Source organism: Lissotriton helveticus, chromosome 3_1 (genome assembly GCF_964261635.1).
Source record: "Lissotriton helveticus chromosome 3_1, aLisHel1.1, whole genome shotgun sequence".
NCBI classification, from domain to species: Eukaryota; Metazoa; Chordata; class Amphibia; order Caudata; family Salamandridae; genus Lissotriton; species Lissotriton helveticus.
Window position 1 is genome coordinate 986,792,739 of NC_136061.1, and position 15,334 is coordinate 986,808,072.

Genomic DNA, 15,334 nt, shown 5'->3' on the forward strand with positions numbered 1-15,334 from the left:
GGGATAAAAATCGTCAGCTATGCTGACGATACCCAGCTGGTGGTTGCATTATCCCAACTGGTGAAGAACCCAGACTCGCTGCGCCTATGCCTGACCAATGTACACACTTGGATGTGTGAATCGGCGCTCAAATTAAACGGTTCTAAGACAGAGATAATGCTGTTAGGGCATCAGACTCCCTCTCTTCCCTCGACCATTTGGCCTAGCTGCCTAGGTGAGCTCCCCAGCCCCAAGCAGGAGATCAAGAGTTTGGGAGTATGGTTGGAGCAAGATCTTTCTTTTAAGATCCAGGCTAAGAAAACGGCGGGGATTTGTTTTGGGCTTCTTCGCTCAGCCCGTAAAGTCCTGCCTCTCCTCCCCTTGCCATCGAGGAGGTTACTCATCCAGGGGCTAATTATTTCTAGGCTCGATTACTGCAACGCCATATTCCTTGGCGCCCCGGAAGCCACGTTCAGCAAGCTGCAGCAGGTGCAAAATGCTGCGGCTAGGATTCTGACTAACGCGCCAAGGAGGCAATCAGATAAGCCCGCCTTGAAAACATTGCATTGGCTCCCGGTGCGAGAGAGGGTTAAGTTTAAAGCTCTCTGCACTGCTCATAAGATCCTCCAGGGGAAAGGACCCCCCGCCCTAAGGAAGTTAGTGGTGCCCTATAAAGTGAACAGAGCTCTTCGCTCTGATCAGGAACGTTTGCTTCAGGTCCCCAGAGTTTATAAGGCCCGTACTGGGGGCAGAAGATTTTCGGTGCATACTGCTACCCTCTGGAATGCGCTCCCACTGAAAATGCGTCTTGAGACATGCACTCTTCGTTTTCGAAAGCTTCTGAAAACACTTCTTTTCCCGTCTTAAGATGCTGGATTTGGCTTTGCAGCGGGTCGGCTGATACCTTGACAAGCGCTGGGATGCCCAAGGGTAACCACGCGCTATATAAGACTCATAATAAATAAAATAAGTTTCATAATGCAGACTTGAAGCAAAATCCTTTTCAGGATTTGCAAACCAAAGCAAATTGGTATTTGGTGCAACACTCATCCGAAATGGGAAAAGTGTTTACGTTTGTCTAGGCATAGTATTTTGTGTACTGAAAGGATACCCTTCCAGTACAAAACCTAAGCGAAACTTTTGCAGACACCTTTCCACTATAGTGCAAATGTGTGTGCATGGTGCTTGGCTGCTTAGGTGCAAGAGAGAGGTTTAGACATGGCACTTTCCTGCTCTCTCCCTGTTACACCACGCAGCAAATGTGGGTCCTGCGCTACATTTAGTGACCGTTTTGTAAATATGTGCCTTCCTTTAGAACTCATGCATGCAAATAGTTCATGGTATTGTGTAAAGAAGGTATATCACATCCAAGTGGTCTCTTTTCGACAGAAGGTACGTTGAGATATGGCCCTCTAAATATTTTCCTACCAGCAAATCCATATTCCTAAACTAATTATGGGACCCTGCCAGGGAATACTGGCAGTCGGCTAATGTTCTCGTAACATGGAATTGTCAAGATGTAATCCAGCCCTTAATGATTTATTAGTGATCCATAGCCAATCTAATTTATTCATAAATCATCTGGGAGTTATCTACACTAGGCCTGCAGTTGGCATAAACTCATCCAAGAGTATTTCACAATCATCTGAAAATCCTTATGTATTCATTGTTTAGTAATCCACACTTATTCAGTAGCTGCCCCAAAATAATCCTGAGTAAACCATGCTTATTTTCGAGTTAGCATTAAATCCTCCTAGAGTAATCCACACTCATCCTGAAATTGTCATGGGATCATTCCAGAATAATCAACAGCCATCCTGAAGTGGTAATAGGATCATCCAGGAATAATCAACAGTCACCCTGAAATTGTTGTAGACTCATCCTAGAGTAATCCACAGTCATCCTTAAATTGTCTGGAGACCATCCTGGAGTAATTCACAGTCATCCTGAAGTTGTCAATTAGTATTCGTGGAGTTGTAAAAGGTCATCACTCCTTGCCAGTGGAAGGCATCAGAACATCATCCTAGAGTAGTTTTTGTGATGACTCTGGAGTCATCTCATTTAAATATTTTGCCCCTATAGGCATACTTCAGGATGGTTGGGGATGACTTCCCCAGATAATTAAAGGAATAGCTCAGATGAAGTCATCAGATGACTTCAGAATGACTCTAGGATAATCTTCCATTTTGACCAGGGTTACCACATGGTGTGGGAATGTCCGAAGCTACACCAAGCTTGGGGGGAGTGGCAGCGGGTGTTTCGGAGCTGGTGGACTGCAGCATATCCTTACACCAGAACCGTGCATGTTGGGCTTCATGCCAGAGTCTAAAGGGAACAAATCGCTGTGCAGGTTTATAGATTTGGCCCTCATACTTTTTGAACGTCTCATTGCTCTGGTGTTGAAAGTCTCTTGGCTAGTGACTTGCAAAAGTGGACCAGAGTGGAAGCAGATGTTACCATACTGACCCGGCAAAGGGACTGTCCAGTTCTCTCTGGAAAGTCTGGGATGTGTAGGTAACAAAACTCAGAGTAAAAAAATATGTTACACCACCTTGACCACATAGACAAGAGATTTCACTCGAAAAAAGGGGTGGGAATGCAGTCTGCACCCGGTATACAGGACATTGCAGCATGGACTTGAGATATGCCAACCGCACGTTAAGTCAGATATGAACGTTTGTATAAGCAGCTTCCTGAGTGCCATGATTTAACTCAAATTGATACCGAAATGGCTGTGCCTGCAGAAGATCCAAACCCACAGGAAGCTTCTGGCCCCATGATCTCTCTATCTATGTTACACGCTGGTGCCTTGTGTTTGTTGATAATCTTGGCACTCCTGAACACCTTGATTTAAAAATCCTATGATCGATGTGTGTACTTGACCCGCTGAGGGCTTTCTTGTACATGAATGCTTAGGAACTGATGGATTCTCAGTCTCAGACCGGGCCGGCGCTAGGCATGGGCAGCGGCCCAGGGCTTCACACTCAGCCTCCCAGCATGGGGCCTGCACTGCTCTTCTGTCCTGTTGTTTCCCTGCCAATTCAACTGAAAGAAAGGTGTCCAATTGCCATTAGGGTCTCCCCAGGCCTCTCAGGGATGGTGTTGGGAGGCCTAGGGGAGGGAGACACTTCCTCTTGTCCCAATTGCAAGGAGACCATTCAGAGACACTGCAGGACGCCCTTTGTCCATCACTTTAGCACCCCACAGTTTTAACTTTCAGCCCATAAGTAATTCTCATAGCTTCCGCCCGATAGGAGCTCTAAAATAGGTATTGTAGGAGGCTGAGAGGGAAGCTGGTGCCCAGGAGGAGTCTGGTTCCAGAGCCCAGAATGTGTCACTTAAGTAAATTAGAGGGGCCTCGCACATCCCATTTTGGCCTTGGCCCCGCAAATCCTAGTACTGGACCTGGCGTCAGATATTGGAAGTTGATGCTGTTATAAAATGACAACTATGTTGCCTCTGTGTGGGAGAATGCTCGAATGTTGTTGCCTGGTTAAAAATCAATATAGAAATATACCAAAAAAAACTGCTATTGAGCCATGAGCTTAGTTAGGCGCAAGTCTCATTGCAGTGATGGGGGGTCCCGAGATATGTTCACAACCAGTCTGGAAAGAGTTTGAACAGCGGTTGGGCCTAGATGATTTTTTATTTTTTATGCTGGAAATTGCATTCTTGATCTGCTTAGTTGAGAACCAGCTCATGATTTCTGTTTTGTGCTCTTCCTAAACAATGAGTTCCTCAAAGCTGCTCTACGGCTTCGATCATCGTTGTTGTGGACAGGGATGCTCCCACAGGTACATTTTGGAAGACATTTGGAACTGATGAACCTAGGTGACTTTGGCGATTTTAGACTCGAGAAGAAATGTTCATACTCAGATAACTACATGGTAGAAAATTTAGGATAGCTATTCAGTGCACATGGTGTTGGGGCGGGGTCTCTATATCTTCTACAGCCACATGCATTCTCTTTCATATACTCCACACAGAGGCTTAGCTTTATCAGTGAGATTGGGGTGTGGGCGTGTAAACCTGAACTTCCCCAACAGTCACTGTGGTGTACCCAAGTAAGGTCATGGTTTACTATTATTTACAATGAAGAAAATCAGCTCGATCAAAGTATAGTTTGACCTGACATCTTGATGCAAGCACAGCGCAAAAGGTCTTTTCAGCACAGAATGTCAGTCTTCCTAGTATCTATGCAAAGAGGCATCACTGGGCAAGAACAGCTCAAACACTCATACTGTTTCACACAAAGTTAGGTACATTAAAGTAGAGTGATCTCGCTTTGCATTATATTTTAGAACCAAATTAACTCAGGCCCAAACTAGGCACAAACCGTTTATCACATTTTATTCCCACCCCTAACATGTTTAATTTCCACAAAACTTCTCATTTTGCACAACTTCTGAATGCTTGGCATCATGTTTTATTTGCACTGGAAGTTGTACAAATTTCACACAAAAGCAATAGCTCGGCGTTGAGCCAAAGCTCAATGGTTAGTACAGCGCAAAACATTTTTTAGCACAGCTGATGGCTCTGTAAATATTGCTTTGAATTATAAATTCCTCTCCAGCTGTGCGAGGTTCCTCTGGGCCCTCTCGCCGTCCCGCTTTACCATTAATCATGGACACCCAAACATTTTAGGTGTGAGAACAACCACAGTTTATTAACATTTTATAAGCAGGTACATAAGTTATCACAATAGCATCAGTCATTGATAAGCTCGGGTCTTGTTGATATCTTGGCACTTTACTGTAATGCATTATGTTCATAATTGGTCATCCAGTGAACATTGTTGCTTTTTTTGCATATTCATAAATCATAACTTTACCATGCATTTCTTTACAGTCATAACATCTCTGTAATGGTTGCCAGAAATCACTTATCAACTGCAGTGACAGGTCCTTCTGTCCTTTACTTGTTACAGCAGGTCGCATATTCGAGGCTTCCCTTGCAACTGAATGTCTGTGGCCGTGCCTGGGCTACAAGTGCTGTGTCAGCCCCTACGCTGACCATTTCTTACCCTTTTGTTTGTCCTCATTGTCCCTGCTGTGAGGCATCCCAAGGACCTTGTGGGAAGGTGGATACCTGACTATGGTTACCCCCAACTTGTTGCCTAGTGTTTAGCTGGTTTTCGACTTAGTTGGCCTGGGATTCTGCTATTCGGGGCCCCAGGCTATCTGCTCTCTCTGTAAAATGGACTCCATGTACTGTAGGTACATACCAAATTGGATATTGGGTCACCCTTGTGAGTCCCTGTATACGTGTACCATAGGTACCCAGGGCATAGGAGCACCCAAGGCCTACCAGGGGCTGCAGCATATATTATGCCACCCCTGGCTGGCCACCTAAATTGACACAACTGGCTGATCACTCAGCTGGGGCAAGGTCGTGTAATCACCCCTTGCTTAGGTATAGTATCCCTATACCTACCTTATATATAGACACATAGTAACCTATAAGTCACTCCTATGGCAGGCCTTAACAATCCTGGAGGCAGAGTGCTTGGTTATGTGTGAGATGGTGCTCTAGCATGAGCTGAGCCTGTCTGCAGCTTTCAGAACCATGTCCTTATAGCTGTTCTATGATATCACCATACCACATACTCTTAAGTGCATTATAATCCTCGCGGTTGAATGCTAACTTTGGTTTGACTTTATCTAAACATGTCGTGTAAGGTGTCATACGCTTTGGAATACTACCCCCTCGCCAATTCTGGCGACGGGGGTAGCATTCCACCCTTCTAGAGGAAGAAGACATGTTAGGGAATATTTGTACTCCTCCCTTGGTTGATGCACCCGATGTTACCCTGTCTCCCTAGGCTGGTGTTCCCGAAATTTCTCATGCTGTTCTATGATTTGCCTATCCTCCCCGCTGTCCCCCCCTCCCGCCTCGCCGAGTCCCATCGATTGTGACTTCGTGTTTCTGATTAGATAGTTTCCCCTCCGCCTTCTGGGCTGACTTTGATTAGTATGCATTCGCCTTTTTGTAGTTTGTTGTTTTTTGTATGTATATAACAGAAAATGGTTGTGTCCTGTTCTATATTTCGAGTAACATTTGGTATCTGATTTATGCCTGACCACGGGAGTGATCGTATCTTTTTTACATTGTGCCTTGATCTTAGCGGTCGGCCCGTGTGGTTGTAGGCCCATCCTTGTGACCCTTATTTGATTACTCAATAAAAGTTTTTAACCCAAAAAAAAAAAAAAAAGAAGACATGTTAGTTCTGACTATCCCGGTTAAAGTTAACCAGAGCCCCAGCGTCACAAAATGGACGCTGCTGGCACAGACACAAGTCTGACCTCCTGCTGCTAGGAGTCCTTCCAGTCACGGAGGTTTGGACAATAGGTTTCCTGCCTGGAGAGGTGCGAGCACCACCCCAGACAGGACTTTGTGTATTGGGACAGGGAGGGCTGAATAGATTGAGACACTGCCTGAGGCACACTAGGTGCTTCATGCATACCCCAGTTCAAACCGGTTGCTGGGGCACTCCAGCCCCAGTTCTGGCGCGAACCTGGACAAAGGAAAGGGGGTGTAACCACCCCCCTTCCTGGTCCCACCCATAGGAGGGACCTAGGAACAAATCCAGCCCCTTTTAGCTGTATAAAGGTAGGAGCTGTGTCCCTAGACTTTAGATTTGATTCTGAACTGAAAGTTGAACGAAACTCTGGACCTTCGACATTCTGCTAAAGCTGAAGACTGAAGAATCTCCCTTGTGGCCAAGGAGTGACCACCCTGGGCAACCAGGCACCATCCAGCAAATCAACGGCTTGCTTTGTCAGCGTTCCAGCCGGGACTCGAGCACAGAGCCTGACAAGACCCAGACTTTCAGACCTCTCTGACCCTCTCTTCACGTCTGCAGCATAGCTGAGACCCGTGGAGGCGACGAGACACGTGGGACCGGCCATCTTGAAAAGTCCATGACTTGCTAACTGTGCAGCTCCTGAGGTATCCTCGAAGCTGTGCACTGGGTATTGAGAAGCCCCAAATCCGAGCTCCACCTGCACCGAAGATCAGCCCTCCACACTCCACGAGTTCTGCGTGGGGCCCTTCTGCCTGTGCATGCTCGACGCATTGTCCGGTTGCTGGCCCGTTGGCTAGTAGCCTCTGTGACGACAATCCTTTTGAATCACCTCACTGGTATGGTTGCTCCTGACTGGCCCTTGCCTCCCTGCAAAGGTGAGGCACCTCAGACCCTCCTGGTCTGCACCAGAAGCCTTTTGTGTATCCTGCGTGGGTTGCCTTTGCTTAGGCTTGTTGGCTCCAACCAGGAAGTCAACCCCTCCACCTGCGAGAACCTTTGTGGGACAGCTCCTCTCCAGCACCTGGTCATCCTCGACACCTCCTGGTCCGCGTTGCTGCAACGACAAGCTTCACGACAGCACCTGATTGCTCCTCGACGACGTCTGGTTCCTTCCTGGTTCCACCCGGTCACTGGCTAGTGACCTAGACTCTGTCCCCTCTGCTTTCAGGTCTTCTTCATCTTCGATCCACCCTTGGATCCACCCGGACACCTTCTTTCTGGTCGCCTGCAGCATCTTTCTTCACAGGCTCCATAGACTTCAACGGCGAAACCCAACACATCTTCACACCTATGCACCCGCTTCCTGTGGGTGAGGTAACGCGAGTACTTCGGTGCTCCTAGGGGTATTGACTATCCAAGTGCTTAGGTTTTTAGTTGTTTCCTTCTAGCTAGACCGGAAGTGTCCTGAATCTTCATTTACTTACGTTCTAAGTTCCCATTGACTTAACATTGACTCTCGCTTGAGTGTACTGACACTGCACGCGCCGCCTGTGGGCCTCGTACTCCTAACCTAAGGTTCAGATAGTGTAGCCCCAGCGATTCTCCAGGCCCTAGGCCTGTCCTTTTCGCCGAGTCGTGGTTCTTATACCACTTACTTAGTATATGGTTTTACGCGCCCCTAGGGCCTAACTGTAAATTGTGCTATTTAAAGTATTTCTAAGAATACCTTGTTATGTGCTTTTGCCTCGGATCTCATAAAGAGTTCAGAGGAGTGTGTTAGTAAATAAATACATATATATTTTATATATATATCCTGTGTGGTGTCCTTTCATTTGATATTCATGGGGTTACATATGGTAAAACAGCTGGCTTTACACGCACTCACGAGTCTTTTAGCCTAAGACTGTTCTGTCCACGCTACCACTAGGATAGCTGGTCTATAAGGTTGACTTACAACCATCACCATAAGGGTTGTTTGGACTGGTGCAAGGTGTTCACTAGAATAGTGAACATCATATACCAGGCCAACTTCTCACAGACCTTGTTCGGACAATTGCCTTTTTATGTCTTTGCGTGGTGATATGTATTCTTAAATCTTGTAGCTCCCTGCCATGCTGGCAGTGGTTTACCAGCCTCTGACAGCTCTCCCTAACAATTATGAAAAGCTCATAAGCTCTAATGTCCCCACAATGTTCAGGAGGAACATTTCGATTCCTATGAAAGATAAGTTAACCTTGTCGTCTACGTAATACCATGGCTTTCTCAGGGTGAAGTGGCCGTGCCTGGCAAGTTCCCATCCCATACCTTTATAAAACTTGCTCATTGCAATGTTCCGTTTCCTTCTGGGTTTTTCTTCCACCTCATGACTGAGTGCCCCCATCCACTCATTACTTGCTATCACTTCTGACCATATCATACTATATCAGCAGGGCGTAATAGTCGTGAGATGGGGGAACAACCATTACAACGCGGGTTTTACCACGCGTTGCTTTTACATCGCATGCATTACAACGCATGCGATGTTACAACGCGTGGTAAAACCACGCACACCATTACATCGCATGTGCTTTTACAACGTATGCGATGTAATGTGTAATGGCGGCGGCGGCGGCGGCTATCCACATCGTTGTGAGGAAACTTAGGCTGTTTCCTCACAACGACGTGAAGCAAGCAGGAAGGAGGAAGCAGGATCCGACGGCGACGCTGGAGAGGAGAGAGGTAAGGGGGTTTTTGCATGGGGTGGTGGTTACTTTCGTAGGGTTTAGAGTAGTTTAAATGAAGTGTTTTTTAAAAAACGTTTTAGTGTGTGTTGTGGTGTTGTCGTGTTTGTTTAGTGTAGTGTATTAGGGAGGGTAGTGTAATGTTTATGTAGTGTAGTGATTTAGGTTTTAGGGTAGTGTAGTGTTGTAGTGTTTGTTTATTGTAGTGTATTAGGGTAGTGTAGGGGTGGGAGTAGTGTGGGTAGCGTAGTAGTGTTTTAAGGTTTAGGGTAGTGTAGGGGTGGGAGTAGTGTGGGTAGCGTAGTAGTGTTGTAGGGTTTAGGGTAGTGTAGGGGTAGGAGTAGTGTGTGTAGAGTAATGGTGTTTTAGGGTTTAGGGTAGTGTAGGGGTGGGAGTAGTGTGGGTAGCGTAGTAGTGTTTTAGGGTTTTTGGGTTGGGGTAGTGTAGGGGTGGGAGTAGTGTGGGTAGCGTAGTAGTGTTTTAGGGTTTAGGGTAGTATAGGGGTGGGAGTAGTGTGGGTAGCGTAGTAGTGTTTTAGGGTTTAGGGTAGTGTAGGGGGTGGGAGTAGTGTGGGTAGTGTAGTAGTGTGGTAGTATTTTTGGGTTGGGGTAGTGTAGGGGTGGGAGTAGTGTGGGTAGCGTAGTAGTGTTTTAGGGTTTAGGGTACTGTAGGGGTGGGAGTAGTGTGGGTAGCGTAGTAGTGTTTTAGGGTTTAGGGTAATGTAGGGGTGGGAGTAGTGTGGGTAGTGTAGTAGTGTTTTAGGGTTTAGGGTAGTGTAGGGGTGGGAGTAGTGTGGGTAGCGTAGTAGTGCTTTAGGGTAAGGATAGTGTAGGGGTGGGAGTAGTGTGGGTATTGTAGTAGTGTGGTAGTGTTTTTGGGTTGGGGACGGGGTAGTGTAGGGGTGGGAGTAGTGTGGGTAGCGTAGTAGTGTTTTAGGGTTTAGGGTAGTGTAGGGGTGGGAGTAGTGCGGGTAGCGTAGTAGTGTTTTTGGGTTAGGGTAGTGTAGGGGTGGGATTAGTCTGGGTAGCGTAGTAGCGTTTTAGGGTTTAGGATAGTGTAGGGGTGGGAGTAGTGTGGGTAGCGTAGTAGTGTTTTAGGGTTTAGGGTAGTGGAGGGGTGGGAGTAGTGTGGGTAGTATAGTAGTGTGGTAGTGTTTTTGGGTTGGGGTAGTGTAGGGGTGGGAGTAGTCTGGGTAGCGTAGTAGTGTTTTTGGGTTAGGGGTAGTGTAGGGGTGGGAGTAGTGTGTTGTGTAGGTGTAGGGGTAGGGGTAGGGTTGTCACTTATCTTGCATACTTTTACCACGAGTATAGCTTTATCACGCATGCCTTTGCGTTGTAATGGCATGCGTGGTAAAGGCATACTCGTGATAAAAGTATGCGATGTAATGAAATGCGATGTCATTGACATTGCGTAGTAATACCCGCGTTGTAATGGCATGCATGGTATTAGTATGCGATGTAATGACATACATCCGTGAGATGGATAGCATGTCTGACTGGATGGCCTCCAACAGGATTTTTCACCCCATTGCTACAAGATTGTTGCCCCCTAAGTGAATCACTATGACGTCTGGGTTTCTGTGTGCCTGTTGCGTATCCTGCATCATTGGGAGGAGCTGGTTCCACTTCATACCTGGCTTGCCCAGCCTTAAAACTTGGTGTTGCGCAAACATATGCCACCATACAGCTTCCATGCGCTCGCTCTGTTGTGCCCTTGAGACGAATGAGTGACCCACTTTCCAAATCGTCCATTTTCCAGCTCTGTCCCCTGAGGCAAGAGAGTTGCTCCACATTAGCACACTGATATATGATTTCTAAGTATTGGATTTCCACCTCCCTTTGGCCTTGATCCCGTTTTCCACCAAGCCCTGTGCTGCCGCCATGGCGGCTGCCCCAATGCAGAAAGAATGTGACTGGAAGTATGGTGGTGGGAGTCCTGCTCTTGCCAGAGCCAGCCACAGCACCCCTGAGAATTGGAATGAATGAATGAATACGCACTTATATAGCGCATGGCTACCCATAGGGCATCCCAGCGCATAAGGTAACCCCCAAACATTCAGCAGTGATCAAGCAAAAAGAAAAGTCTTCAATTGTTTCCTGAACCTAAGATGGTCAACTTCAAAGCAAATGGATTCAGGAAGCTGGCTCCAAAGCCTGGCTGCGTTATAGGAGAACAGCCGTCCTCCAGTCCGGGAACGTTTAAGCTTCCGGACTAGTAGCAGATGTTTATTGCTAGATCTCAAAGTCCTCTTGGTGTCATATAGATGCACCAGGGGCTGCAGCAAGGCTGGGCCTTTCCCTACAATGCACTTATGGACAATGCACATTGCCTTAAACCTGACCCTATCTGCGACAGGGAGCCAATGCAATTGTCTAAGTGCCAACCTAACTGACTTATGCCTAGGGATGCCCATCAGGAGATGAGCCACACAATTCTGTGCTATCTGAAGTTTCCCGAATCTGCTGATATAACTGCCATCCTTGTGTATAAGCAAAGGGGGCCTCCCAACTCCCTGATTTGCAGGTAGTTACGGGTTATACATACTGAGCAGTGCTCACCTACTTCCCTCTTGATCGGTTTTTGTCCTCCTCAGGTGCAGCACTAGGTATGATTCGCCATGTGCAAGTGTTCCAAGCTGAGATAAGCTTTTCCTGTGTTTACTCTGGATGGCACAACCAACTCACTCACCATGTATGCTTCAAAGAATGCCAGGGAAGATGCCCTGAACAAGTGGGTCTCCCTCTCGCACTTACATAATGCCGGTAAGGCTTGTAGGATTGCTTTCAATCTGTCAAAGTCAATTGGCAATCTGGATTCGCAATTTTTTGGCTGTATGCGACCCCATCCCATCATTGCTGGCGATAGAATGAGTTTGTTTGGTCCACCCACATGTAAAGCTTCGAGCAGTGAGCTATTGCACTTAGAATGTGCCCAAGTTCTGTACCTGTGCTACACAAAGGACCACTGTATGAACTCCTCATCCTTGTCACCTGCACAGGTTCTTGCATCTCCCCATTGCCCTTGTGAAAGACTCATGGCATTTACGATAAGTGGCAGTGATGTGTGGCGCAAGGGTCCCTTCAATGAGTCCCGCTAGTTATGTTCCACCTCATCTCACAGGTCAGCCGGTAGTGTCCGTCTGACCAAGGGGCCAATTGGCAAAACTTCTCCCACTGAAAATGAGAGTGTCAACAAGAGCATCGTCACATCCCTATGCATGTCTTGCTCTGATTGCTATATTACTTTTTAGCTGGCAACCCACCAGGCACTGAAGCAACCCTAACACTTTAGGGCAGCATGCGCCACAGCTTGGTTGTCTGATCACATTGTCACTTGCCAGTTTGCCAGGCGCTCCTGCCATAATGAAAAGGCCAAAACTATGGGGAATAATTCAAGCAGCGCAACATTTTTTGTTAGGCCCGCTTTGTGTCACCTCTCAGGCTACCGTGCAGTGGACCATTTTGACCCCAGGATGGACTTGAAACCCTTACTTACTGCTTCATTCATGTAGAGGTTCAACTGCTCGGCTGAAACCCAGGGTTGCCACTATACCAGGGCCCCATTAAATTAGCTCAGGAAGTCCTGCCACTGCCCCAAATCCCTCTTGACCCCTACTTTCAACCTGGCCCTGTGATGCTTTTGTGTGATTCCCTTAGTCAGCCATGCTAGCCAACTGGCAAATGTGCGACTAGATGGAATGCACATGGCAACAAAGTTGAGCTTCCCTAAGAATTGTTGCACTCCTCTTAGTGATGCTTTTTCCTTGGCCGGAAGTCCCTGGATATCCTGCTTAGGTGTGCTATTTTCTGTGCTGGTAGCCAGCTTTCTCCTTCCTTGTAATCCAGCTCTATCTCTAGGACTATTAAGAGTGTTGTGGGGCCTTCTGTCTTCTCCGGTGCCAGTGGCACACCGAGTTTCACCGTTAGGACTTTGAAATGCTCCGCCATTGAGCTGCATTGATCCATGTCTGTTGTGGTCACAAAGAGGAACACGTTCAGGTAGTGCAGTCTTCCTCCTTCGGGTCACCTTTCACCCAGCGCCCTTTCTTAGAACGTGCTAAAGGCTCCAGAGTAAGCAGATGATATTGCACAGCCCAGGGGTAAGCATTTGTCATAGTAGGAGGCTTCATCCAATTGGAAGCCCAGTGGATGAGAACTGTTTTGTTTGCACTGGGAGGATCCAAAAGGCTGACTCTATCTCTGCCTTTTCCAATAGTGCTTCCTTGTATGTCACCCTCAGCAGGTCTATTTCTTCGCCCAGTGTGGCATAAGAGACCGAGCACTGGTCCTGGTATAACCCGTTATTTACTGACACACCCTCGGGGTAGGACAAGTGATGGATAAGCCTGAACTGACCTGGATCCTTCATGGGAACCACTCCTAGAGGAGAGACAGTGAAGTACTTAAGTGGTGCTTTTCCAAACGGGACTGCCATGCGGCCTAGTTCCTGTTCTTTGGTCACCTTTCGCCTCACCACTTTGGCTTTTTCTCTGACTGACTTGAGGTTGTTGCTCATGTGAATCTTGGTGGAAACAATGTTGGGGATCAAGTTTGCATTTTTGGCCGTGTTCCTGGCCATGCCCCCTTCACCTCATTTGAGATTTTGAACGCACACCACACCAGTGTTTGGCTTGCTTCCTTTTCACACCTCCTGGCTATGTACCCCCTTTGTTTCTGTATATGGGGGGTAGCCACTGTCCCTCTAGGGTTGGCTACCGCCTCTTGGCCCAGCAGGAATGTTCCCTATTTGCTGCAGATTTCACCTCAGTTGTGCACTGCATGAAGTTAAGTAAATGTAAGCCCACAAGAGATGATGCAGTGAGCTGGGGAAGGAGTACTTATGAAGTTGGGAAGGTAGAAGATTGGGAAAATAAAAGGGAGGGAGAGTAGTATTCTGAAGACTAAAGAACAGTTTGGGGTACTTCAATCTATCCAGGCATTTGCATACCTGTATGTTATACTAAAAATTAGCTAACTACCCACTGATTACAAAAAAAACAGAGGGTGGGGGCAGTGAGACATCTGCATTCTTGGCACCACTGTTGCTCCTGCCATCTGCCCACAATGCCCAACAAGTAAGAAGTATATGGCAGTATTCTCCACATGGCCTATTGGGAAGATGGTGCGAGGGTCTGTCATCCCAGAGCTGGTGGAAATTCCCAATTTGGCCCTCACCAAGGTTCAGGTATCCCCCATAATTTCCCAAGCATGCTTGTCCCAGTAGTAAAGTTCCACGGATGCCGTAGATCATTGCAAGGTACTTTTTCCGCCAATTGGCCTTCAGGGCAGCTAAATAGAAAAAGATCTTAGAATTTCATGCTGATATCTACAACTATTGAATATGGTACTGGGAACCAGGCCATGGCTACGTACACTTGGATTTGTACATTCTAATTCTTTAGACAGTCATCATCAGCTAGGCAACCTGCATCCTAGACTCTGTGCACGCTGATGCTGAGATGCAACCTGTTATAACCCAGGGAAGATGCTGGATTAGACTGGTGAGGGTGGGTGAAGTCTGGGCCTGGGCCATATGTTCTCACGGCTGAGTTTGAGGTCCATGCTTAGTGTGTTTTGCACCACTGTTGAATGGCACAAACATGTTCTGGGAATTCGAGGGCTTATATTCCATGGCTCGCCCTTGACTTACACTAGAGGGCTTCCAAACTCCTCCCAGGCAGATTTCCTCTCGCTGTGGCTACAAAGGGTTAACATATTTCCAGTTATCTCATGTAGCCTCTGGGCAATATTGAAAAACAAACATCTGGAAATAATACTTTCTTAATAGCTCTCCCAGTCTGAGGGGGAGAGTTGGCTTAAATTATTCAAGAAAAGGGATTTATAATTAGGAAAAAAATGAAGCAGGGAGGCCAAAGAGAGAGGGAGGGGGCGCACTCAGCGGTGGGACGTGGAATCATAAAGAATAATGGCGATCTGGAAAACATAAGGGGCGGGCGAAAAGGGGGGTGGAAGGAGACTCAGGGGAGAGGAGTCCAAGGGGGCGGGAGGGGTGTGAAGTGACAGTGATGGGGAGAGAGAGAGGTGGGGGGGTAGGAAGGAGGCGATTGAAAGGGGTACGAGGAACGGTGGGTATTGAAGGGGGAGAAATGCATTGAAGATGGAGGGAGGAGAGCAAAAAAAAAGAATAGAGTGGTGCGAGAAACATAGAATAGGGAAGGATGATGGCGTGAGACGGACAGTGGAGCAGAGAGAAACGGTGATCAGAGAGACGACTATAGGGACAGTGAAAGGAACGGGCGCTAAAGTGGCATTAATGGGTAAGAAAGAAATATCCGAAATAAAGTCGATGTTTGAGACTTCGAAATGTATGTTTCTTCAAGTAACCAGCTGCTGTCCACTCAACAGGGACGCACGGCCTGATCTTTGTGGTG